General features: G+C 46.2%; 1 protein-coding gene across 1 annotated transcript in view; it reads right to left on the bottom strand.

Moving 5' to 3' along the window:
- Window positions 1–24,835, bottom strand: part of LOC147669865 (tripartite motif-containing protein 2) — a 286,411-nt gene that overhangs the window by 261,224 nt on the left and 352 nt on the right. The window lies entirely within an intron of this gene.

Here is a 24,835-nt window from a genome sequence, read left to right as displayed (position 1 = left end):
TTCTGCTTTTCAAGCTGGACTTCTGTTGACGGTGACAGCTAAACAATAAAATCAGGGGAACATTTAAAGAAAGAAGATACATACTTCTTTAGTTCCACGCGCACTTAGGTAAAACAGAAGCCGACATCGGATACAATGTTATTGCAGTCAATAATATTGTACACTGTTGCACTGGGAAAGACTGAGCTGTTTTACATGCATCAAAGTTTCAATTGGGAGTTCTAACGCCTCGCGCTGACACAGTTTCAGTTTGCAGCACGTGCTGCACAGCCGCGCATGCTGCGGGAGTCCTCAAGGATTGGCCATCTCAGCCATCTGCCTGGTCTTTATGGCTGTGGCCTCCTCTGGGCTGTTCTCACTTGAGATGCCAAAAGTAGCTTCAGGCATTATCACATCAAACTCAGAATTAGAATCACTTGACTGAACCAGTCACCATAGCAGTGTGAAGACTTGAGCTAAAAAAATTAATAAAAAAGAGCAACACTTCAAACGGGGTTTTTCATTGGCTGAAAATTAATAACGGGGGCTTTATTGATTTATTCACAGGAAGTTTTGTCAAGCTCTCATTTGCCGCCTAGGCTACACTGAAAATATGTGGTGTATTTCCATTATTTGAAATAAAACAATACACCTACCAGGAGAGTTATTTCCTGAGTAAGTGATTTCTTCCGAAGGTCTATGTAATAACTGGAACCACAAGAAATGTCTTATGAATTTCATCGCACCTCCGGCATCTTCCTCCCTCCCAGTTCAATCAGAACTGGTGGAACGGAAAATCTACAATTAACTTAACGGAACGGAACCGTTCCATCACGCGCCTCGGGTGAGCTGAGCTAGTGACGGAACAGTTCCGTCACGGCCCGCTCAACGCGCCTGCGCGGCGCTGATTTCGCACCTGCGCAGCGCGTTCTATTGAGCGGGCGCGTTCGTGACGGAACCGTTCCGTGACTAGCACAGCTCACCCGAGGCGCGTGACGGAGCGGTTCCGTCACAAGCGCAGGTGAGCCGTGCGACCCCCCCCACCCCCTAGCACTGCGGCGGAATTGCCGCCGCAGTGAAGGGGTTAAAGAGGTAAAAGAGTGTTCGTTGAAATTACATGCTAATTGATGTGTGTTGAATCAAAACAACCATTAGGCAAGTCATGTGCATGGGTAGGATGGCACATTTTAGTAGGAGGTAGCACTGCCAACGTTGAACAGTCCAGAGAAGTTTTATGACGCGAGCAGAGTGGGCTCTGGCCCAGGGCCCCAGCCTTACCTGGGGCCCCCTGAAAGAGCATTCTCTGTTCCGCAGAGTGTATTGCCCGAATGACCTTGAATAATTCCTAAACATATTGTTTTAAATACCTTTTTACTTTAATTTATTTTTAAAGTGGGTTTTGTGTGAGTCTATTACGGACAGTTAGCAGCGAAATGGTGTGTTTATGATATTTTAGATCCAAATGGAACCTCACATATGAGAAATGAGAGGGTGTTTATATGCAGTAATTTTAGTGAGCTGCTGCTGTGTTACAATATTGAAAACACATGCCACTACCTCTGAATATTAGATGTAAACACATTCAAAATGTTGACATGCCTGTGCACTGTTAGTAACCTGGCCAAAGAGGGCATGAAAGAACTGAAATTGGATCATAAGTTCAAAGCTGTTCTGAACAGGTGACCCCAAAATACGTTTGGCAAAGGGCCCTCAAAATCATTAAGACGTCCCTGGTGAACACTTTCCATAGGCCATTACGGACACGCTTTCCAGTTCTGGACGATCATGTGATAAACGCATGCATTCTTATTACTGAAGGAACTAATGAGACTAACCAGTGCTTCATTTCTTCATTTGTAAAAAAATTAGTGCCAGGGCCCTGACCAGGAGGCCACTGCAGCTTGCACCACCCATTACCTCTGTCATCGTTGCCAAAGCTAGAGCAATGGCTGGGAAGGCAGGTATTAGTAGTTTTTAGGTCTCGCCTGGCGACCGCAGCGCGAAGCGCTGTCGCCCGCAAGATTTACTGCTACTGACTTGCCTCAGATGGGAGACAAGACAGTGGCACACGCATGCCGGACTGGAAATTTGAACGCGCGCTAGCATGTTCTGCGAGACTTCCCCCTTCCGTCCTCAGCAGCCTCATGCACTTTCACTTTCCATTCTCCCCGACAGGGACGGCTTGCAGAGCATGCTAGCGCGCGTTCAAATTTTTAGCCCGGCATGCTCAGGTTGTGTATTTCACGCCGTGCAGCCTACACAAGATGCCCAAGACGTGTGAACGCACTGGCGCTTAAAATAAAATATGCCACCGATGGAGTGGCCCGCAACGGCGGGACCGCTCAGGACAGGCACTTGCTAGTGCCAGCATGCAGCCCCACTCAGCGGGCTGCTGTGCAGAGACTCTTCTCTGCGGCCTGCGTGGGGTTCCAATGTGAAGCCCTGCAGGGACTCCCTCAGCATACGGGAGCCCTGCAGAAACACACCCCTCCTCTCTGATTGACCTAAGACATGCACGGTGACACATACGCATGTGTCGCTCCGGCTCCATACAGTCTATTTAAGCTGCATTAATTAACACTCCTGTCTCACTTTGACGAACGGAGAGATACTACGGACCGGCGGTAAGCCTTTGTGATGCTTATTTGTTTTAGATTCCCAGACGGGTTCCTCAAAATGTGTAACCTCCTTATGAGTAAAGGTACTCGTTTTTTTTTTAACAAGCCGGTGTGGGGCACTAGAACATAAAATCAACCTGGCAATGTTTGCAATCTTTACAAAAAGGCGTCCAATAATCCAGATTGCAAGTCCATCGCCTAACCCCCAATTCTCTGAGGTGGACGCCCTCCTCGCATCCTGGATTGCTTCTGGTGAAGGTATGTCTCTCGCACCTTTCATGGGCTCCGAACTTCCCTGTTGAGGCCAGCCAAGCAGACTAGTAGCACGTGCATGGGTTTGGAACGGCAGTCTGCTAAGTGACTCAATGCAACACTTGTTTGAAATCCGCAGGAACTTGGCATCAAGAGTGTTGTTTATGTGCACGATTTACTCGACTTGACTAATCGAGCGGCTGAGCTCTCACTGTTTCACTTGTGGCCTGTGTGGAAAGCAAGAACAGTTATATAATTTAGCAGATGGTTTAAACTTTCATAACGCTACTTCCTTTTGGTTTTTCCATGTCCCCCCTTTCTCTAATGAGAACAGGTAGGAAAACAAGCATTTGCAATGCAATAGGTCTTGCATTTGCGAGAGTTTGAGCTGTTGGCATTGTAAATGACAATGCCTTTTATTTACGTGTTGGTTTTTAAAACATAAATAAAAGGCATTGGCATTTACAATGCCAATAGCTTAAACTCTTGCAAATGCGAGACCTATTGCATTGCAAATGCTTGTTATGTATATTGCATCAATAAACAACCGTTGTTCTGTTCATCTCTAAATTAACTGAGCAGTGCCACCATGTGGCAGACTGTCATAAGTGTGGTGTTGACAATTAAGTACCGGTGCTGAGCACCAGAAACCACTGGCTCAAATTAAGCACTCGGATTAACACACCTGAAACAATGATTTGTGGGTAAAAAGTTCATCTCTGTCCATTGTAATGACCATGAAAGATGGCAGTAGGTTGACAATTCAAGTCACATGACATGATGCTGATAGTGTGAAGTGCAAAGCACGAGGGCGACAATACCCAACACATCACCCAGGCCAACGTCCTGTCAGTCACCTGTTCCAGCTGTCTGCTACCATATACTGCACATGCACACAGCAGATTGGCAGGGCATGCACGCACATCACTCATAAGTGAGGGAATCAGTAAGAAAGTTGAGTAGTACCACAGGAAGGATGAGGTCGCTGTAATGGTTGCAGCCACTGTATCAAATGAGCAGGAGCGCAAGCAGGGACTACCATGTCAGGGATGTTGGACCTGCTCTGTACAGGCTAATTTATGCCAACAACCTCATCTGGTGGTAGAAGAACATGTTGCTTCAGTCTTAGTCAGGTCTTCATCCCCTCGTCAGCAACAGAAGCAGGTAAGAGATGCTGGGCAGAGGGAAACAGGTTTGAGAAGGGGTTGCATACTGATGAATATGCTCTTGTCTCCCACTGGTATGACTGTGCATACTGCCCTAGTCTCCCCCTCATATAATTGTGCATCCTGTGTAATCTACCCTCATCTCCCACTGGTATGATTGTGCATGCTGCTCTAGTTTCCTACAGGTATCATTGCGCATATTGAGAAATCTGCCCTTGTCTCTGGTATAATTGTGCATACTGCCCGAATCTCCCACTGCTATAATTGTGCATACTGGGGCCAGTGGAATTGTGAAATCTGAGTGGTATTCTGAATAGCGGCTTTGTGCATTGTGGGGGTGAACTGGGGAATTATGCAATCTGAGTGCAATTTGCCAATCTTGGGGCACTGTGTAATGTGATGGGTGGGGCTTTGTGCAATGTGGGGGGAAGGGAAATGTGCAATATTGGGTAATTTTATTGTGGCTTCATACCATTCTGGGCCTTCTGAAGTCGGATAGCAGTGCATTTTTGGGCACTCTGAGGCACTGTGCAATCTGGTGCATCCTGGAGGTAAGGGCATAATTCAGTCTTAGGGCACTGTTCAATATAGTGACTTTGCATGATATGTGGTTTCTGTTTATGCCCAGGCACTGTGAAATTTAGGGTTATTATGCAGTCTGGAGGCACTATGCAATCTGTAGGTCCAGGGTATTGTGCAGTCTTGGGGTTGGAACACTGCACAATGTGGGAACGAACTCGACATTGCACAGTCTAGGCACTGATACACTGTGCAATATGGCTGCCGGGTCATTGTGCACAGGACCGGGGCGGGGGTGTGAGTTAAGTCAGCTGGGTTCGGTAAAATGTCACGTTACCGGGAATAGTTCTTGTATTGCCCTATCCGCAGGGCTTGAGTCGGGGTACCACACGGGTGGAGGGCGTCCCCCCACTTATTTTACTGGGAGCTCGATAACGGGAGCAAATGGAGCCACTCATTCACTCTTTGGCCTCTCTGGGGCGAGATCGGAGCCCATTCAGAACGCTGCTCAGGCGCTGGCTTCTCTGATGCGAACGCATCTAAGGGGTGAGTGAGGTGAGGCAATGAGTCTGATGGTGCAAGCCACCTTTCATGACGTCACTTCCTGTTGTGACGTCAGCGTCCCCCCACTTCTTTTTTTAGGACTTGTGCCCTGCCTTTCCGTGCAGCAAATGTCAGATTAACTACAGGCTGCTTTTGCAGGAATGAATTGAACCATTATTCAGGCATGAGCAGGTTATAATTTAATCCTTTTAATGATATACAGCTCTATAAAGGCTGCATAGGAGAGAGGCAGAGTTGGGTTAATACTGAAGGGAACTGCAATTCTGTGGCTGCCAGTGAAAGAAGCCAGTCTCTAGGGTAATGCCAGAGACAAACTAGCACACGCTGAGGGAAAGAATAAACACAAAAAGAATGTTCCAGCATGAAGGACATGTTGTCCTGGGCCTTGTTTTCAGATCTCTCAGACCCCCGAGGTTATTGCACCTGATGCTACATTCCACCAAGGTCTCAACAATGATGGCAAATTAAAAATATCTGATGTGTAGACTTCCGCCTCTTGGTCATTTACAACCTTTTTCTCTGTTAATACAAGTGTTCCAGAGAAATCTCTGACCAGTTCCAATCCTGATCGAACAGGACAATTTGTTTATTTATTCAAAAGTTGTATAACGTGCCATACGCCACTTGATAGCAGTGGAAAAGAAGAGAGAGAAGCACTGGCAAAGCCTATCGGTATAACATTGGCAAGCTGGGACGATGGTTATTTTTTTTTTAATTGCAAGCTTACACCACAAAAAAATAGAACACTGTGCTACCTAAACGTGCTCGCTAACGCAATATGCTTAAAAAATGAAATGTAAAAATAAATGAACCAATGGATGTTTTAAAGAACAGTAAAGGTGCTTACTAGCAGGAAGTTGTACTTAGAACAGATAGATAACCCATTTTAGCTTTAATGTACATCACGTGATTTGTGCTGATGAATAGAAAAGTACTATCGGCTCTGAATTACTGGCACCAGAACATACACGGGCCGAATAGTTAACTAAAACCACTGTTTCATTAAACTGAAATTGAATACCTCAGACGATGGCCCGGATACAATAATCCTTTAGGTCAGGGGTAAAAGATACAGCCACTGTGGTCCGTGGCTTTATATCAAGCAATTTCCATTATATCTCAATATTTACAAACCGAGGTATAAGCCCTGATGAAGTTCCAAAAGGTGGTGCCTTTGGGGAACAAAAGGCAATGGCTGTTTTTATGAACAAATTTTGGAATAAAAGAAGAATTTGATAAAGTAATAACGGACTATATGCTTTGTGTTCTGTGCACCTCCTATTGCGAATAGCATTATTGGAATCTGTAACCAGTAGCACCAAAAGGTGACAGGTGCTGGAGATCTGTGCACGATCATCCTGATATGGTAGCAGAGATACAGTGCTAGTGCTATCCACTGAAGTCAGTCACCTAGTTTTGGTTTTGTGCTTTTTATGCTGAAGCACCCAGAGGATCATCGACCAATGAAGACCAGGGGTGCACCACATACAAACAATCAATAGGCACAGTAATATTGAAAAGCTAAAAACAATAAGTCTGAACAATCCAGAGGTGTTCTTCTTTTATTAGTGCTTCATATAATTAAACATAAACCCAGCCAGTGTGTTTCGTCCAATAGACAAGGGACTTCTTCAGGGCAAAAAATTATTAAACACTAGTGTGAGGAAAAATCCAGTCCTGTCGTTATGTCAAAGAGCAGTGTTTTCTAAGAGATGTACTATCCCTTGCTACACCATCTATACAAGATAAAATCACTATATGTTTTGAAAAGAATAAATGAGAAATTCCATCCGTGTGTAAGTCATGAGTATTGGTATTCCATGTCTGTGTTGTTATTAACAGGGCATATCCGCCATGTACATGGCACTTCTGTTTGTGCCGTGAGGATTCCCCCTGAGATTTAACTTCGATGTCGGCATCCAGTAATACTTATGCTGATTTTAATAGAAAAATTAAAATGATAACAATACGTTATTATCATTTTAATTTACTTATTAAGCAGTGGGGCGACGCTCCTCTGCCTTAGCTGTGGAGCAGCCATTGGTATTAACCTGTCCCACTAATTCCACATCACAGTCACCACCATTCAATGCAATTATAACGCTACATATCACCTAATATACTACTGAGAGACTATACAAAGAATTTCTGGTAGAAACCCTTCATTCACAAATAGTTACTCACAAATTGGCACCAGGTCGTAGTTTAGAACAAAAAATGCAAAGGAGTGGTTAGTACTTTGATGAGCAACCATGGTGCCAGTCTACAACCGTAGAATCATATTAGTTTAGTGAGGCTCCTTTATGGAGGAAAAGCCTGCATGCACACAATGTCATCTACAAATAAAAAGTAGCTTGAAACAGATCATTGAAATGCAATATGTATGGATTGAAAGAATCAGAATTGGTAGTCCACTGAACATAGAAGATAAACTGAATTGAAGAATAAGAAATTAATAAAAAATATTCCCAAAGGCTGATTAGGCCTTGAACAGAACTAAACAAAAGTGATGGAGAGAGTAGAACGGCACACTATTGACATTTAAGTGTAAACAAATAGGAGTGGTACAATTTTCCAATCTGTGATGGATACTAAAGTAAGGAATTGTAAACAGAGGCTATTCTTAAATATAATGCTGTGTACCAGTCCAGACCAGAGTCACACTTCCTTTTAGAGCTTTATCCGGAGAAAGCTACTAAGAACATGGGATGGATGAATTTTCTTGAGATTCTGCGGTGTGCAAATTTTGGCTCAGGTCTTTTTTCAGCAGAGCAGAGGTACAGTACAGAAGAAAACAAGTGGTTTGTTATCGTAGGAATTTGAGACCCTAAAAAGTATATTACAAGGTTGTCCATTTCATCCTTTTCTATTCAAATTTTTTGCGATTGAGGGACTGGAAGGGTTTTACTTTTTACCTTATTTGCATGGTTTGACTGTATCATGTGGCTTATAATTCCTTAACCCTGAAGAAGACCTGAGACCTATTGAGGCTGTTATAGGGGTCGATACATGTTGGTAATTATAGGATTGGATTTTTTTTAGGTCAGGTGATTCATTGTAGTTCACCTCACAACTAACGGTTCATGTTTTTAATCATACCAGGGGTACTCGCTAATAAAGAAAATCTTTGAGTATACCTCTAGGTATATTTTACAAAAATTTTCTTGCCAAACAAGCAGGACCCAAGACATTGTCCTGATAATAGTTATATGAACTCCCAGGGCATGAAATAGTATCCCTCAGTTGAGTCTGCTGGGGTGGCATTGTTCCTACCCCAGTGTGAGAGGTCGTCAAATGATGAAGCATTCCTTGATACGTTAAGGGTGAGACAACCTCTCAAAATCTTTTGATGACCCTCTGACAAGTCTCAACTGCAACAGAACAGGTGTGACTCTTTTATCCTCAAGAATTTTAGTGTGTTCTGTTTATAGGAGGATATACTTGAGGATATACCTCCATTGCTCTGATAAGGGGATAGATAGTATGTTTATTATCCAGAGGCCTCATTAATATAATACAATCCCCCATCTAGTATATGCAAGGAAGAAGAACCAATGCTGTATTAGTTACCGCAATGATTTGGCACTACTAGAGTTGGTCACACAGCACATATTTGTACACCCTGCCAACGCTTATATTAGCAATCAATAAAACCTGTGAGAATCCTTACAAAATGACTAAAAGAATACTGTTTTATTGGTATACTATTAACGTTGACATAAATGAACTGAAACCTTAAAATGGAACATTTCAAGTTAGCATGCTATTCACACTTTACCTTATAATGTACTGTCAAAGGTATGCATTCTGAAAACTCTGCCCACTCAACATAGGAGCGACAAATGGAGCTGTCCTTCCCAGAATACTCCTGGGAGTGACAAAGAATAGAGTGGCCAGAGCTCAACTGCTGTGCTTTAAGTGGGATGAAGAAAGTTGTGGTAGTGGGGGTCTGGCCTATGTATTCAGTAGTGTGGCTTAAACACATAAATCATTTCTGTGATACTCATAGCATACCACCCAACCAGTATTTTGGTTACTCTCCGAGCTTTCAATTATTGCATTCAGATATGCAACACAACAACTAACATCCACCTAAAATCACACAAGACTACTGGTTTTGTCAATCGTTGATAGTTGTTTAAAATACATGAGTAACAACGATTTTGTCGCAAATATTATGGAAAATGTTTCAGTTCTGAGCCTGAGACTGTGCATTAAACATTACCAGAGCCTGTGGATGGTTTGTGGTCTTCAATCACTTCATTTATGTTCACTCTATGTTAGACATGTAGCCCTTTTTCTCTACATATTTCCTCCATCTGTAAATTTTACACCTCACCTCTTCAGCACGCTCTTTTCACTCTCTCCGGAATGCACTTTCTTGCACTTCCTTAACTTCACCATCCTTTAAATACACAACGCATCCAATCACCTGTAAGCACTTCAGTTGTTTGTACTTTCGCCTTGTCAATATTTTGACAACTGTGTACCTCCATTGCATAAAATCACAATTGCAACTGGATTGTGTGACCATTGCTATTTGCACTCTGTAGAGAGGCCAAAAATGGAATGACCATGTATTCTGAACAGTTTTTTTGGCGCACTGACAGGAGGCACTATGAGAAAGAAACTGACACTGCCTTCAGCCACAACTCCAGAGCAATCGTGGCCCGCTATAAAAAAACCTGGAAGCAACCTAGATCAAAGTATACCCTATACAAGAGCAATATGCCACCTAAAAAAAAAAATACAGAAACACAAAATTTGGGAAATGGTTTATTTAATCTTGCATTCACCAGTAGGGGTAAATATGAGAAAAAATCTATAATCTAAATCGCTGACATGAATTACTGGAGTGTTTTTTACAATAATCTGTCAGAAATTAATCATTGTTTTTGCCAGTAAGGTTAAACGCATGAGCATAGGGCCCGATAGTAATTAAAAACGGGCATGTAAACGGGTTACTATCAGCTCGGAGAACACGACAGACCCGGCCCGCTTAAAGTCATACTGAACTGCATTATTGGGTGGGCAGGCCAGATTTAAGGATTAAGACAAGGGGACAAACAGAAATTAGGATTACCGGTCCATAAATCTGACATTTAACTCTTTAAGCATGCATGATTCGCTAAATCACTGTATGCTTTAAATCTTATCACTCTTATCATACTTTTTATTGCTTTCGTTTCTTTGCTGTTGCTTTCATGTCATGTTCTGTGCTAAACCTCTGAACATTCAAGTACAATTTCCCTCTTGTTTGACAATACTACCACGCTGCAGGTCCTCCATCATTGGTTCCATCCAGCAATGACCAGCATTTTGTAGCACTGCCAATCCAGCCTAGCAAGACCGCAGAGAGTACTTTGACCCGTCTGTTTAATTATTAAATGTTGCGTAATGTGTATTTCGTAAAATCTGATGACTTTTGCATGTAGACAAATTTCCAACACATACATGCTATTTACTTGAGTAAATAAATCAAATGTGTTTTTATCACCCGTTGAATTTCGTATTGGGTGTTATCTGGCATACTGCACCAAACCAAAGCCCTCATGAAAAGATGAGAAGTAAAAGCGTCCATGTTCAAGTCTCATTGAAAATACTGTACTGGTGAAGAGATGAGAATATCTCTAACATTTAGGAAGCCATTCACTAATCACTGAGTTTTGCTTTTGGACCCCAATGGCAAGAGTGAAGTACAAGCCCCCATGATTGCTTTAAGAAATACATTAAGCATGACCACTCATATTCATTTTCATACCTGTTACTTTCATGTTTATCTAGTTGCAATGTGGACACATTTCACCTGAAACATACAGCCCTGTCTATAGACAACCACTTGTGAACATTTCTCAGGCTTATGGTGACCTTTGGCAGAGAACTATAAAGCTGTGCAAGGTAACTTACAGGTGGTTTGGGAGCATATGTGTTTCTGTATGTCTATCTACGTATCTATCTATTCACAAGACAATGGGCTTCCGGCATCCTCCTGATCAGAAGGGATGCTTCAGTCTTACAGCAACTGCCAATCCTGTTTCATAAGCATACAGTCCTCTTAGCCACAAAACAAAACAAGCATTGGCATAGCCAATAGGTTTTGCCTTTGGGGCCTTATAAGTGTTTAACCATGCAACAGTTAATGTTGTTGCACCAAGGATATTGAGCTGCATAACTAAATACTTATAAGGTCCCAAAAGCGAGACCTATGGGCTAAGCCAATGCTTGTTTACTTTGCTTTCGTGTTTGATGGGTTATGTCCTAGCGTTCTTTGTCAGCGAGTTTCGTTCCCCCTGAGGGACAGTTTTGTATGAACAGGGCTGATAAGCGTAATTTTTATTGAACAAATATAAACCAAAAGAAGGGATTCAAATACAACAGAAACCATCTGGGTGTCTTGCTCTAAAGCTACATTGTCCGTTTTAGCAAAGCAAATGGGAAAGGATAAATACAGGTCTTCCTTGCTCTGACATGGATACAAAAACACTGGCAAAGCCTAAAGGTGTCAACATATGGCTAAAAACATTTGCATTAACAATGCCAAAAGCGCATAGCTCGGCTATTGCGGAGGCCTATTGGCTTTGCCAATGCTTGTTTTTTTACTTTAACCACACTGCACAGAATCATACCCTCTCTTTGAACAGGTTACATTTACACCGTTACCCAAACCTGTTAGCGTGTTGCATTGTGGGATTTGTAAGGCTATAATTCAATTGGGAAAAATGAACTCGAATTTCTGAAACACCACGGGAGGTGTGCTATTAAAATGTAGGACCTGATTCAAACCCCCGTTTCCCATTCATATGTAACTAATGTACAATTACTGGGAGTTTAAAAAAAATAGAGCCAGTGAAGGATGACCTTTAACCTCCTTATCTCAGACATCTTTCATTGTGAGCCCTTAACTTGCCCCCGCCCCATTCCAATCCTTCTCACAGCGCTGCAGACCGTTGCTTTCTATCAGTTCAAGTGCACAGGGTTCCGCAAGATCAATATTTATTGTCTGTTTAATTGGAGCATAAAGCATGGTGGTGTCCCCCACGTGCTGCCTATATGCCCAGTGTTAGAAATGGGATCCCTGGCTGGCCAGGGCTTTCGCCAAAGTCAGTCAGAGACCACCACTCCTAAGTCAGGGCAAGGGAGTTACACGCCAAGATAACCCCTACTCGCCCTCTAGGTAACGTGGCGCGAGCAGCAAGGCTAAACTTGGAGGCGATATGAGTTAAGTATTTGCGCACGCACCCCAGCAACAACACCCAAGGCCCACCACAAAGGAAACTCCATACAAGGTTATATAAAAAAATAGCCTTTGTATTACACCAAAACACATTAGATAAACACACACTTTACAATGTGCCAGGGGCACGGGCAGAATTTACAGGGGATATGTACAAGACAGGGCCACCTGGACCACTGTCAGGAATCAGCACTTTTAGAAGTAACACTTGTAGCACATAGAATTAAAACTGTAGCACAAAAATAACATACAACCAGTCACTACTGGTACCAGGTGAGCACCACCTATGCAACCCTCACTACCTTAGGAGATTACACTAGGGAACCTGGGCTCTGCTAGCACCACCTGTACTAGCAAGAAGGAAACCACCTAAGTATCACTATACCTGTAGGGGTCTAAGGAAGGAAACACATGATGCATCACAATACATTCAGAGGTGTAAAAGCCACAACACACATGATGAATAAACTACCCATTCAGAGGTGTAAAGGTAAAGCACATGACGCATAACATACACATTCAGCGGTGCAGCGCAGGAGAACACAATTGCGCAAAAACCACATTAGCCACCACCTGTGGCAGTCCCTGTGTCCAAAGTCAAGGGGCCTAAACGTGGCAGTTGCCCACAAAGTGCTGGGCAACTGGGTAACAAAGGGTGGGGGCAATGCTAGAGCCTCGCAGGCTCTGAGACCAGAATGGGGGCTGGGAGCCTCACCTGGGCTCTAAAAGCAAGATGCACCCCTTGAGCCTCTCAGGCTCTGAAAACAAAATGCAGCGCCTTTCTATAGGAGTCCCCTCTCTGGGGACTCAAAGTGACAATGCCTGCTAAGAGCCTCGCTGGGCTCTAAATCAACTGATGCCCCCGGGGCACCTCGTGGCTCTTCACACTGTAGCCCGGGTGGAGCCTCTCTGGGCTCAAATAACTAGTGGGCAGCGTTGGAGTCCCTCCTGGACCCTGGATTCAAGAGAAAATGCCCCCAAGAGCCTCTCAGGCTCAAAACACAAGGGCACGAGGTCGCGCTGCTGAGGGGGGGGGGGGGGGCGGACACCGACAACGTGTCCCGGCGCCCCTCCCTTCGCTCCTGTTGGTCGCACTCACCGGTTCTGGTGAAGGTCCGGGGGCTCCTCTCTCCCCCGGGGAGCCTCGGATGGACACAGCCGGCTGCTTCCTGCCCTCCGCTCCTCCTTCTATGATGCGGCGGGGGCTCGGCCGGCTCGACCAATCACAGCGCGGCCCGGGCGGGAGGCGGGCGGCTGCTTTCCCCGGCTTCTCCTCCGCCGGCGCTTCCCCTCTCCACGGGGCTCTCCTCACTTTCTTGGAGCCTCGGGGGGGACAGGTGCCGGCTTCTTCTTCTCGCGCTGCTCCTTGCTGGGTCTCCCGACCTCCCTGGGGATCAGCACCACCTCGGGGGCTCTCCCGGCAGGCAGCTTCCTTCCCTCGTCTCGCGCTGCTGCGGCGAGGGCGGGGCTTCCGGTTGTCCCGCTACAGCCTGCCTGACTTCCTGTGACTGGGGGCCGCCAATGGCAGCGCGGCCCTCGGTCGAGAGGCGAGCCCTCGAGGCAAACTCCGGGTAGCGGCGGTGAAAACACGGGCAAATGCCGGGTGGGCACCGGCTTCCAAAAGTAAAGCGCTCCTCAGCGCTAACAGGCAATTTAAAGCGCTCCCTGCGCTAAATGCAAAATAAAGCGCTCTTAAGAGCTAGAAGGGGAATCCACAGCGCTCCTAGCGCTAGCAACAATCCCAGCGCTTCCAGGGGCTTCAGGGAGGGCCCAAGGTGCTCCCAGGCGCTGTGAGCACAGCACAGCGCTCCCAGGTGCCCCCAGCAGGGCAGAGTCCCTGCAAAGTTCCTTGTGGGCAGACAAGGGGCAAGGCTGGGCCCAGAGTCAGCTCACTGGGTCTCCAGGCAGGGAGACAGTCCAAGTGGCGGTCCTCTGGCCCAGCGACAGCAGCAGCAGCCCCTCAGGATCCTGGAAGAGAACTTTTTCAGTGGGGACACAGCCCCATTTTTATACACCAAATCCTTTGTTCTGGCACAGGGTGGGGGCAGACCCAGTCGCAGCTGGTCCTTGAGTACCCTTGATGGCCCAACCACCCCTTTCTTTCACTGGCAGGGCTAGGGTCAGCAGTCACACCACAGGGGGGCGGAGCCAGCATTGTGTGGGGAAAACCCAGCCCATCCAGGGCACAGGTACACTCCTCCCACACATCACTCATGCTAATCTCCCACTCACCACCGGGGCAGACCCATCCAGACTCCTGGAGCCAGGCTCACCAGCCTGCTCCAGCCAAGCACACGCCAGGCATATTTTACACTAATATGCCAACTCCTGGAAATGGCATTTCTACATATGACACACTCATGCAACACACACCATTGCGAAGCATTCACTCTCACAAGTTTGCACATATCAGATTCGAACCTGTACACCCCACACATCAGGAACTACCAGGGACACATACATTCCCCATGCATTCCTATGGGAGGGCAGGCCTATCTCATCACATGCACTCAGAGTGCGCACGCACTTTCCACTGGGACACAGTGAAAGTGCGCAGAACCCAAAAATCACCATCACCAGGTCACCATTACAAGCAAAAAGTCTAGGGGTGAACCTGCCATAAGGGCCAAGTCCAACACCCAGAGGCTGCGAAAAAGCATTTTCTGTGCTTGGGCCGGTTCAGTCAGCTCTAACCCTGACACTCGGTCTGGAGCCCAAACCCCGAGCGAGGCTAGAGCGCTTGTGCTGGGCGGACATGGGAGGGCTGGAGCTGCGCGCCAGGTGAACCATGAATTATTAAACTACATTCACTATGAAAAGACCAGAGAGGCCCTCACGCAATAGCCTCTGGAAAGGTTTAACTATTGAAATCAACGGAATAACTCACATACTGAGTGGGTCGAGGAAAAGCAACTGTGTGGAAAAGGACAAGCTTGGGAGAAGACTGAGACACCTCAAGCGGCAAGGCGGGATGTCAGACACTGAGCCTGTACACTACGAACATGAGTGGTGCAGGCGGGCCTGGGAGGGGCCAACATTTGTTTACAAGGTGACAATGAGACAGGAGCCACATCACATAAGATGAACTCCACACTGAAGGAGGCAATTGGCCAAACTCAAAGTCTTCCATAAAGATCTCACACTTCCCAACAGTGCTCATGCTCTCAATAAAAGTTTGTCCCCTCCTACACAAGAATTGGCCACGCGGCAGTAATAGTAACGCTGAGCAGCCGTGAAAGAGATAGTCATTGCGATCACGATCGCTGTGAAAGCGAAAGTGATCGCGATGACGCGCTAAAGCACACAAGGGATGCGCGTGTGAGCACAAGCTGGTGGCCGCTTTAGTAGCACTTCTAAAAGCCGCTACTAAATGTCTCTCCGAGCAGCGCATGCATGCTAACTCAGCGAGACCTAAAAAGGTGCTTGTACTCCAGGAGGCTGCTTCGGTGTTTGTTTTATTAACCCATTTGTAGCCTGGTTGGCGCGTTTCGGCTACTCCATAGCCTTGACCTCAATAACAGACATCATCTTGTATTTGCAATTTATACCTTAAATAGTGCATATTTAGTTAACACAAATAAATATTTTTCATAGAGCACTCTTTGCAAAATATCACAGTGAATTCATGTACTTCTAATTGTTCAATGATCATGTAGTTGACCCTACAACTACTCCTTCATTACAAGCGGTCCAGTTACTCTATTATTTAATTTATTAGACTGGTCTACTTTTCAAATTCTAACAGGAGGGGGGAGAGAGAGAGTCAGTGGATTCAGTCTCCCGGGTTATATGAATAAACAAAGTGGAATCCACTCAGAGTGATAGTGATCCCTAGAGTGATGGGGAACACACAGTGTTGTTTAAATGCCCCTCACACACCAACAGGCCCCTTGGTGTCATGCTTCATCATCGGGGCCTTCGCACCCCTCTACGGGATGCGGCGTGCTACGACTCGCGGATACGCAGGAGCACTTTAAGTGAACTATGTGTAGGGGTGTGTGTTTGTTACAAAAAGTGTGAGTGAGGTGAGGTGAACAAAAAGGTGAATGGTTAAAAAATACCTGGCACGTGGGAGGAAAAAAATACTTTATTTAAATCCCCGGCTGGTATTATTAAAACAAAAGTGCAGGGCGTGGTTTGAATAGATACATATTAGGGTATCCAGACCACTGTATCAAGATGTCAACATGTTTCGGAGGTCACAGCCCCCTTCTTCAGGACAAGGGTTAATGCACTTACCCTCCCCTTACTCACATGTAAAATGTAAAAGTGTTATTAAAAAATATTTACCACAATGTGTAATATTCCTAACAATGTTTTTATGTTAGTGAATGTCGTTGCGCCCAATTGGCGTAAGAACTTAAAGTTCCCAACTACAAGACTTCATGAGCCTAAGCGTATATTGGGGAATCCTTCCTTTCTGATCAGAAACAACGGTTCCTGCAATAGCTAATCGCCTGCCTTCCCTCAACGCGGCTCCGATGACTTCATCGTTGAGGGAAGGCAGGCGATTAGCTATTGCAGGAACCGTTGTTTCTGATCAGAAAGGAAGGATTCCCCAATATACGCTTAGGCTCATGAAGTCTTGTAGTTGGGAACTTTAAGTTCTTACGCCAATTGGGCGCAACGACATTCACTAACATAACAAGCATTGGAAATGCAATAGGTCTCGCACCATTAGAGTTAGTGCTTTTAGAATTGTTTATGGGTTTTTTTGTAAATGTTTAGCATTTTTGTTTCCTGTAGCCAATGCTAAAGTATTACAAATAAAAAAAGCCATAAACATTTCTAAAAGCTCTAACTGAAATGGTCTGAGAACTATTGCACTGTGTGAGGGTGAGTGAGGGTGAGTGAGGGTGAGTGAGGGTGAGTGAGTGAGGGTGAGTGAGGGTGAGGGGTTGAGGGTGAGTGAGAGTGAGGGTGAGTGAGGGTGAGGGGTTGAGGGTGAGTGAGAGTGAGGGTGAGTGAGGGTGAGTGAGGGTGAGTGAGGGTGAGGGGTTGAGGTTGAGGTGTTGAGGGTGAGTGAGGGTGAGTGAGGGTGAGGGTGAGTGAGGGTGAGTGAGGTGTTGAGGGTGAGTGAGGGTGAGGGTGAGTGAGGGTGAGGGTGAGTGAGGGTGAGTGAGGGTGAGGGGGAGTAGTTGAGGCTGAGTGAGGGTGAGTGAGAGTGAGGGTGAGTGAGGGGTTGAGGGTGAGGGGTTGAGGGTGAGTGAGTGAGGGTGAGGGGTTGAGGGTGGGTGAGGGTGGGTGAGGGGTTGAGGGTGAGTGAGGATGAGTGAGAGTGAGGGTGAGTGAGGGGTTGAGGGTGAGGGGTTGAGGGTGAGTGAGGGTTTGAGGGTGAGGGGTTGAGGGTGAGAGAGGGTGAGGGTGAGTGAGGGTGAGGGGTTGAGGGTGAGTGAGGGTGAGTGAGGGTGAGTGAGGGTGAGGGTGAGTGAGGGGTTGAGGGTGAGTGATGGTCAGGGTGAGTGAGGGTGAGGGTGGGTGAGGGGTTGAGGGTGAGTGAGGGTGAGTTTGAGGGGTTGAGGGTGGGTGAGGGTGAGGGTGAGTGAGGGTGAGGGGTTGAGGGTGAGTGAGGGTGAGGGTGAATGAGGGTGAGGGGTTGAGGGTGAGGGGTTGAGGGTGAGGGGTTGAGGGTGAGGGGTTGAGGGTGAGTGAGGGTGAGGGGTTGAGGGTGAGTGAGGGTGAGGGGTTGAGGGTGGGTGAGTGAGGGTGAGGGGTTGAGGGTGAGGGGTTGAGGGTGAGTGAGTGAGGGTGAGGGGTTGAGGGTGAGTGAGGGTGAGGGGTTGAGGGTGAGTGAGGTTGAGGGTGGTTGAGTGAGGATGAGTGAGAGTGAGGGTGAGTGAGGGGTTGAGGGTGAGGGGTTGAGGGTGAGTGAGTGAGGGTGAGGGGTTGAGGGTGAGTGAGGGTGAGTGAGGGTGAGTGAGGGTGAGTGAGGGTGAGGGGTTGAGGGTGAGTGAGGATGAGTGAGGGGTTGAGGGTGAGTGAGGATGAGTGAGGGTGAGTTTGAGGGGTTGAGGGTGGGTGAGGGTGAGTGAGGGTGAGGGTGGGTGAGGGGTTGAGGGTGAGTGAGGGTGAGTGAGGGGTTGAGGGTGAGGGGTTGAGGGTGAGGGGTTGAGGGTGAGGGGTTGAGGGTGAGTGAGGGTGAGGGGTTGAGGGTGAGTGAGGGTGAGTGAGGGGTTGAGGGTGAGTGAGGATGAGTGAGAGTGAGGGTGAGTGAGGATGAGTGAGAGTGAGGGTGAGTGAGGATGAGTGAGAGTGAGGGTGAGTGAGGGGTTGAGGGTGAGTGAGGGGTTGAGGGTGAGTGATGGTCAGGGTGGGTGAGGGTGGGTGAGGGGTTGAGGGTGAGTGAGGGTGAGTGAGGGTGAGTTTGAGGGGTTGAGGGTGGGTGAGGGTGAGTGAGGGTGAGGGTGGGTGAGGGGTTGAGGGTGAGTGAGGGTGAGTGAGGGTGAGGGGTTGAGGGTGAGGGGTTGAGGGTGAGTGAGGGTGAGGGTGAGGGGTTGAGGGTGAGCGCCACAGATCTGAATGTATGTAAAACAACACCCTTCTATTATTTATTGTTATGTATGTAACTGGGCTGCACAAAGAGAACACATCCGTCTGACTGTGATTGGTAACGGTGGCTAAAAATGAGCCTGGGCTAGCGAGAACAAATTCGAAAACATACCCAGCTGTAAGCCATTAGAGTCTACAACAATTTAACAATTGCTTTCTCTCAGACAACGATCATCATTTCTCATTAGCGTACCGCACCTAAAGCAACAAAGAGACATGATTTGGGAACATGCTAGAAGAAACGCGTCATGGTTAGGTCCAAGCTATGTTACACAATGAAAACGAACGTTAAATTAAGAGACTGGAATACCACAATATCCTGTCATATTTTCCCGTCAATTCAATCACAAATGTGCAACTGTATCTTGGTATTAATGTTAATGACAACAGCAGATGGTAATTGGTCCCAGCCCCGGGCATTGCCGCATTTGGACAACAAACCTTAAGAACCGAGTGGTGAGGCGAGGGGGGTAGGCGCTCTCACGGTGAACTCAACCGTGCGCGACATGCTGCGTGCCTGACAGAGGCTCCCGCGCGCTGTCTCTTTTCTGAGCCTCCAGGCAAGGAGGCGGGTCAAAGTTCAGGACAAAGAGAAAACACAACGGAAATAAATAAGGCACTGGAAAGCATTCGCCAGGACATCGCTTTTTTCAACATCACGGTGCATGCTTTTACACTAGTCTACAGATTGGGCTGCATTCGATGGCTTTAGTAACACTGCAACCAAGTAAGGCAAAATAACGAGTCATGTTTGAAGTAGCCCATAGGAAGAGCGAGTCCAAGGGCTTTAGCAGGGGATGTGAACACATCAGAGCGTTTAATTGTAAGAATGCTCAGACTCGTTAATGGTTTACATTTTATAGGTAAAATAAAACAAATGCAGATTATGGTGCGACCACGATGCATGATTGGTTTGGGGTTAGGCTCCTTTAACTGGAGGAGGGAGGAGAAATGCGTCTCGGCCGGAGCAGGGGGCGGAGCAGGGAGAGCGGGCTTCACACGGCCGGCCGGTCGTGAAACTGAAAGCATGGCCGGCCGGCCGTGAAAGCCTTTGATGCCGCAGGGGGTGGAGCGGCACCAGCTGGGAGAGTAGGCAAGGCAGGCGGCTGGGGGCATGTGCACGCGCATTTAAGCTCAATGCGCATGCGCATTGAGCTTAAATTTCTCGTGCACTGCAAGGAATCGCCACGATTCCTTGCAAGTTGGGGATAAAGAGTGGATAAGCCACCATAGACTCGCAAGCTCGATGCGCATCGACAGGCGAGACTTAAAAACATTGTTAGGAATATTACACATTGTGGTAAATATTTTTTAATAACACTTTTACATTTTACATGTGAGTAAGGGGAGGGTAAGTGCATTAACCCTTGTCCTGAAGAAGGGGGCTGTGACCTCCGAAACATGTTGACATCTTGATACAGTGGTCTGGATACCCTAATATGTATCTATTCAAACCACGCCCTGCACTTTTGTTTTAATAATACCAGCCGGGGATTTAAATAAAGTATTTTTTTCCTCCCACGTTCCAGGTATTTTTTAACCATTCACCTTTTTGTTCACCTCACCTCACTCACACTTTTTGTAACAAACACACACCCCTACACATAGTTCACTTAAAGTGCTCCTGCGTATCCGCGAGTCGTAGCACGCCGCATCCCGTAGAGGGGTGCGAAGGCCCCGATGATGAAGCATGACACCAAGGGGCCTGTTGGTGTGTGAGGGGCATTTAAACAACACTGTGTGTTCCCCATCACTCTAGGGATCACTATCACTCTGAGTGGATTCCACTTTGTTTATTCACTGGTCTACTTTTCATTCATGCACCAGTGTGTGACAATATTGTACTCGTGATAACTGCATACTTGTTCAATGCCAATCTGTAATTACAAAATTGTCCATGTTCCCTAGCTTCATCACTGAAGAGACTATTTTGATCTAAATGTTCGTTGGTCAAATTATTCGAATCCTTAGTTGCACACATTAAATTCCAAAAGGAATATCCAACCGTGTTCCATACAACATTAAACATTTAGCATAAATTGGTTTATAAACTGTAGGTCAAAGTATCTCATGCCATTCAACATTTTTGATTTGTTTATTAATAATAATGATTTAAAACTCAGTTTTGCCAGTACATTAAGTGATACTGAAAACGAGTATTTGGATGTACATGCCATGATACATGATTAAAATAAAATAAACTGGTAACAGCCATGTACAGTACACCCACAGCTGGCAACATATTATTCTATTCAAGCAGTTTTCACCAAAAAGCACTCATATAACTAATCCCTTATGGTGAACTTCTGTACTGAGAAAACTTACCAAAAAGCAAATGGAGACAGGATCTCTTGTTTTAGTCAAAGAAGCTACTCTAAGAATACGCTAACACTAGCTGAGCAATAAGTAACAAATATGGAGAAGATCGTAATCAAAAAGAAACAGAAAAGGAGCGTTCTTTCAGACACCCATGTTATAATCACCAACAGTAGGGAACACACAGTGATATGCAACCATCTGAATAAACATTGGCATCTTCTAAAAAATGCCTTTCGTAAACCACCCAGAGACCTCAACTACCAGCGGACAACTTTGAAAGTAAATTGGCCTGGAGGTGGCAACTACCACCCCAGGATTCTGCTGTGACCATTCAGGAGGACTGCCACTGCTGAGATTGGGCATTTCTGGGCACATCCCAAATATTACCTCCACAACCATCACCCTGAGCGAGATTGCTTGTGTGGGTACACCTGAGATGAACCACTGCCAGGAGGGTGGCAGCCAGTCCACTCCTTCAACGCTGCCTGAACTGTTGCAGAAGCCAGCAGATAAGAATGTGGGGCCTAGCCTGCCCAAAAGGGTAAAGGTAAACGTGTGGAGGAAGACAAGTCTGCCAGGCTCCCTAAGACATTTTTCCCAAGAAGGGGTAAAATGACACTGACACTGAATGGAAGCTGCACAACTCGCATTTGAAATAAATTAAGCCAACTGTTTCTGTGCTTAATCCTTAGTTATAACTCATAGTGTGTTGGGGGCTATGAATACAGGGTTTTGACCATAGTGAGAAGAAAGGGGGAACCGGAAAGACACCAGAAAGTATGGTGTGTGTGCCTTACTTCTATCACAATGTAGTTTTCACTCCTGTATGTTTTTTCTGTTAATTGTGTAGTATTTAGTTCTGCTCTGTGATTAAAGTACATAAAAGATAATAACTGAGCTGGACATTACGTTATTGTGTCTTTTGGTTGACTGCCGAGTTTTGAGCTCTGGTCCACTCACACAACCTCCCTGAGAAGCATTTGACTGTTCATTCTTACTACCATGAAAGTTGCTGAAATGGTTTTACTTGGCCCAATTTGCAGATCCATAGTAGGATGGCCACCGGATCACCAGAGGCAAACAACCTCAAACATCACAGTTAGTGCCCAGTGGATAGAGAAGACTTAAGGTGACGCCCTCTGAAAGACTGCCTGTCAGGGGAACACTAGCCCTGGTTGCACTACAGCTCTTCGAGTACCCTTTGGAGCACTCCCTTTCCCAATTTTATACAGATTTTCTAGCTATTGGATGTAGGTCCCTTGTCTCAAGTTGGTTCTCTTTCAGATGTCATATTGAGGCTGTTTCCAGAAATAGCCTTTGTGTGAAATGATGAATCTGACAACAGGCAATATGACGGATGGGCCAAAAGAGAAGTATCCAAAACGGGGACACAACCTAGTGTTAGATCTCTGTTGCCATCAGCCTTCCTGAAGCAGTAATCAGAGACAAACAAAAGGGCATGCTCTGCTTAGAAGCGTCCTCATATTGAATAACAGAAACTGCAGTCCCATCCCTACTGTCTGCAAAATGACAGTGCTCAAGAAGAACTAATCAGCAGCCTTTTGTTAGAAAGGACCTCATGGACTATCTAAAGGTAGCTGTGTCTCCATTCTCCTCACTTTAGTGTCTCCATCTACACGCTCCAGGTATGCAAATGCCCTTCCAGTCTCTGGGGAAGCTAACCTCATCCTCCATCTTGTGCCTTACTAAATGAGGAGCATCCAAGATGAATCCCTTTGATCCCAGTACTTAGACTCACTCCCGCACAGGGTCCTTCTACCATACATGCGCTACACATGAACTGCCCACACACCCACTTGACATGCACACAGGAAATTAGCTCAAGGTTCTGGGTTTCACATAACAGTTGAACTTTACACGAAGGGGTCAGTAAACTGCACTCTCCCTGACAGGGAGAAAAATATCAGGTCACACTACGGATCCCAAAAGAAAGGTACATACATCACTTTACATGATGTGCCCAGAGCATGGATAATAGTCCACAGCCTATTATAAGGGCACACTTGATGCACTGCTCTAGGTCACAAGTAGGCACTACCGGGGAAAGGCCTAGGCCTCTGCGCACATACTAGGTTAGGGTGACACCAGAGCCAAAAGATGTCAAGATACCAGTTTCACAAGCGGTCAGGCATTTGGGGAGGGAAACTCATCTGGTTACCATGCAGGTGAAATTCCAGTCCCAACATGTGTGATAACATAATATATGTTTCAGGTGTAAAATTGTCCCTCATGCACTTCAGCCATTAGAAAGAATGTGAAACAAAAATACTCCTGTTGGCTGATCCAAGATGTGACTGACAATATTTCAAGCCAATGTCTGAAGGTTCTTGAACCAAAGAAGCCACAAGCAGGAGGCTGAACCAAAGCCATAGGGAGTATGTGTAGAATATATGTTCAACAAGAATGACAGAAGTGCCACAAGTGAAACCCAATAAAAGTTTATTCTGTATGTCAGTAGAACTTCATGGCCATGTACCCCCACTTGCTTTAGAGGAAACTAAACTACCTTTTCCATTGAAGTTACCAGACCCCTGCAAAATCCTGCAAGACTTTCCGAATAGCCTGCTACGTGTTTTAAACAGTACCATGAGTTTTAGTTAGGTTTTGAAGCAAGATATTCCCTATGATACATCAAGCTGTTTCTTGGGACCAGTCGACCACTTTTCCTACTTCAAAGGCGCTCTGGAAGGCTGCCTGCTGCTAATTCTATTCACAAATTCTCAACACAGTGACATCTTGAAGCTCTCTTTTCAATGGCCTCAAAAACATTTAAACATGCCCGAGATAATGTTTGTAGGGGGTAGAGGGTTCTAAAATGATGACAAACAGATTTAGAGCCGTAATCCCCTGTGCACTTTAAATTGTTCGCAGGTGGGCCGAACACATCACGGATGAATCTGTTCCCTTCCAGCTGACAGCCACAGACCAAAAGAGGGGCCACGCGCGGCGCACTCCTGAAAAGCATGCGGCAGGGAAGAACAGACGTGCATGACACATAAAACGTAAACACGCAAATAAAGACTAATTTTGGTTCCAAGAAGTAGCTTACCCCCATTAAAGGCGACGACCTCGTGAAATTTAGTTTTCTTTATAAATAGGCACAGCTGGGAGGGTAGCATACATTCCTACACAGCTAAGTACCCAAGGGTGTGGTTATTTCGTGGCTGCTGCTGGGTTCTCTCTCTTCTAGACGATCATACACCGAGACAAGTACCTCACCCATTAAACAATTTAATTTAAAAACGGTTGCTCAGTGAGATGAACGCTCGCTGCTTCGACATTCACACTCTACAGGTCACTAGTTCGAATGCTGGCAAGGCCGCCTCACCTGTAGGAGGTGGGAACAGCGCGTCCTTGCTTCTAGGTCTGTTTTGCATGTGCCGCATTATGCATTACAGGACGCCTGCCCGGGGCCTGATCTCATACAGAATGGCTGTTCAAAGTGTCCAGTCTCGGGGTATCTTTCACTGCATGTGCGCGCGTGCAGCGCATACCTGAAGAGAAGTCTGAGGAGCCCCCTGGCACTTGTCACTTCTGACAGTACACCGTGGGACTTCAGCGGCAGATGCAAGGCACCAGATCTCCCTGCTAGAAAGATCACGGAGAGTAACGGG

The sequence above is a fragment of the Lissotriton vulgaris genome, unplaced genomic scaffold (assembly GCF_964263255.1).
Source record: "Lissotriton vulgaris unplaced genomic scaffold, aLisVul1.2 SCAFFOLD_431, whole genome shotgun sequence".
Classification (NCBI taxonomy): Eukaryota; Metazoa; Chordata; class Amphibia; order Caudata; family Salamandridae; genus Lissotriton; species Lissotriton vulgaris.
Note: the sequence above shows the minus strand (reverse complement) of the source record. Positions and strands in the feature narration are given on the sequence as shown.